The 3,021-nt window shown below is 46.2% G+C and overlaps 1 non-coding gene across 1 annotated transcript; it reads left to right on the top strand.

Moving 5' to 3' along the window:
• Window positions 1-12: 12 nt before the first annotated feature.
• Window positions 13-105, top strand: LOC112549191. The gene has a single exon (XR_003092542.1). It is a non-coding gene; the product is annotated as a small nucleolar RNA SNORA76 (small nucleolar RNA).
• Window positions 106-3,021: the final 2,916 nt, after the last annotated feature.

Genomic DNA, 3,021 nt, shown 5'->3' with positions numbered 1-3,021 from the left:
AGCCACGTGGCCGCCCGGCCAAGCCGCGGTGCGACAGGACCCGCTTGCCCATAACTGGGGCCGCTCGGCTCATCCCGGCGGCGCTTTTAAATGCAAGCGACAAGGGGAGCTCGGGGCGGGGGCTCGCCCAGCAGGGGAAAGGCTTTGTGCTGGGGGGGAAACTACTTACCTGCACCCCTCCCGACAGAGTGGGGCTTAGCTGCTCTGCGCTGGAGCCCAGGAAGGAACAGCTTTGTGGCAGGATGGGTCCTGCCAGTGCCTGGAGGGGCAAGCATGTGGGTAAGGGCAGGTACCTTAAAGGCCAGTTGTCTGGTTACTTACTGAAGCAGTGGCTCTCATCAAGCTGAGCTGCAAGGCTCTACCTTGGGAAGCGTACAATGGGAGTGGGGAGGAGGCTGGCCCCCCTTTGCTCAGAAGGGAAGCTGAACTTACACCAGGCCAGCAGAGAGATACCCACCCGCACCAGCAGCCTTGTCCCCAGGCAGTAAGTTGTATGACCTCCTCCCCATGCCACAGGTAGAGGGAGGGTCTGGCCAACAAATCTCCTTCAACAGGAGCCCTGGAATAATCCCACTGCTAATTTTGGCAAGAACCTCTGAGGGAAGGTTGTGGGGCTAGGGTTTGCAGCTCAGGACAAAGTTTAGAAAGGATTTAAAACCTCAAGGCAGACCAAAATGTCTTCTGTCTGGCTGCAGTTGGGTCCTCCCTTCACTGTTATGCAGATGTACATACACTGCTCCAAGGAATATGTTTGGTATACCGTGGCTGGGGAGGATGACTCCTGGAGAGGCAGGAGCCAGCATGCTGAATATCTAGCAAACAAGCAATACCAGTATTGGAGCTTGTCTCTGCTAAACACAGCAGGCTAGGATGCTCACCTCTTTTACTCCAAGAATATTTGGACATTTTCTAGCAATCCACCCCAGAAAGTGCCCAGGTTGCAGGGACTCCCCCCAGACCCAGAAAATGTCTAGGTAAGGTCCCACAGACAAGGGTAAGCAGGGAATTGTTTACAGGGGCTGAAGTCTTTCATTGACTGTAGCCCTAAATTATGTTGCTCTAGGACATGCTGCCACATTTGAGCTAAAGGGGTCAGGAACCTGCAGGCTGAATCTAGCCCACATGTATGGACACAGCCCACTCCCTGCATCTGTGCAGGGACAAACACTTACCCCTAGTCTAAGGTGGGTGGATAGGTCATGCCAGCTCAGAACCAGGAAAGGTTGCTTACCCTGCTATACAGCAAACTCTTATTTAACAATTTTTTTGATAATTTCCACCCCCAAGTTTATTTCAAATATAAGCAGTGCCCCTTTAGCTATATGGAAGTTTTAACTCTTTAAAATCAGGAGTGCTCAATTTCCAGCCTGTGAGTTGAAACCAGCTTGCAGGGACCACCCCCACAGACCCAGAAATGTGACATGAGGGGAGGGCAGGAGAGGCAGCATTTTGCTGCTACAGCTTTAGAAGCAATTGCCATTACCACTGCCCACTACCAAAGTTGCCATCCCTGTGTGGAGCCCTATGAGCTAGGTGATACAGCTCCAAGCACCAGATCACAGCAGCACACAGGGTCACACCCATGAATCAGCTACAGGGCAGATATGGCAAGCAGTCACACTTCTTTTTTTAAAGACATTTTTCATGTTCCAAGTCAAAACAGCCAAATCCATGAGTCAGTCCACAACCAGCAAACATCCTCTACCCCCCACTAGGGGCTTCAGATATTTCCAAAGCCTTTTGGCAGGCATCCTACATGTAGGCCCAAGCCTGGAGGCTTGAGGTTTGGATGCCCCCAATTTTTGCCTGCTCTCAGCCATATGGCTGCAGAAGCAAGCTAGGGAGGAGCCTCCCATTTCCATAAAGTGGGCATTAAGCCCCAACACCTTGGTGGGTACTAAATCACCAGAAGAACAGTTATCCCCAGGAACACTTAAGGAAAACTGCCTTCACAGACCCCGATGGATACATGGTGTTTCCTTGGTCCAGCCCAGTATGCTGATGCTGTACTGGATGCAGCCTATGGATGGACCTCAGGCCACTCATCCAGCCCACAGGGCAGAAGGTTGAGCACCACTGCTACAAATCATACTCCTGATACCAGAATTTTTAATATATTTAAGTTGTAAACATCCACTACAGCAGCAAACAAGCTTTCATTTTCAAAGCTAAATGGTGCATCTCTTAACCCACTGTTCAGAGTCTTATTGCACAAGCTGAATAAGTGAACTCCAGGAAAGGGGTAGGGTATAAATGTGTCCTTCAGAGAGTTTCCAAACTACAAGGGGGAGGGGGAGGGCACACAGGAAAAAAAAAAATAATCATTGGCCAAGCAAGTTCAGAAATAAAACTTAGAAGCTACATATATCGTCTGACATGGGATAAATTTATTTCATAAAACAAAGCAAGCCGATTGTAGTTACCCACAGTTTGATTATGAAGTGCAATTGTGACATTTTGTGTAATCCGTATGTTTACACATTAGTGCATCTAGTCCTTTGAATTAAAGTTATTGCACATAGAAATCAAATCATATAAAAAGACCTGTGCACAAGACATGCAGACATCATGAAAGGCAAACAATGCCTACATGATGAAAGCAAAAATCAGAACAATATACACAGACTGGAATGGTCAAACAGGAGGTCAGCTAACAAATATAAGCCGCTAATATTGCAATTAAATGTAACCAAAAATAGGTGTTCAAATATAGAATTGATTTTCAAATATATTAAATGCTAATTTTCTTTATTACGTTTCAGGCAAGGTGCTGTTTAAAAAACTTCACTATAATAGCATCATTTAGAGATGGTAAATCATCAAAAGTTACACAAGGTAATTTTGATCTACATCAGGTGTGACTGAACACAATATACAAAAAAATTTTTTTTTAATTTACATTTCAAAAGAAAAAAATATGCTATTACAAGAGGAGCTAAAAACAACTCACCTTTGTAAACTAAATTTACATTCTCTGACAAATACATGAGCAGTTGGCAACACTGAGTTTCAGGGGAAAGA

This window comes from Alligator sinensis, unplaced genomic scaffold, assembly GCF_000455745.1.
Source record: "Alligator sinensis unplaced genomic scaffold, ASM45574v1 scaffold282_2, whole genome shotgun sequence".
Classification (NCBI taxonomy): Eukaryota; Metazoa; Chordata; order Crocodylia; family Alligatoridae; genus Alligator; species Alligator sinensis.
Note: the sequence above shows the minus strand (reverse complement) of the source record. Positions and strands in the feature narration are given on the sequence as shown.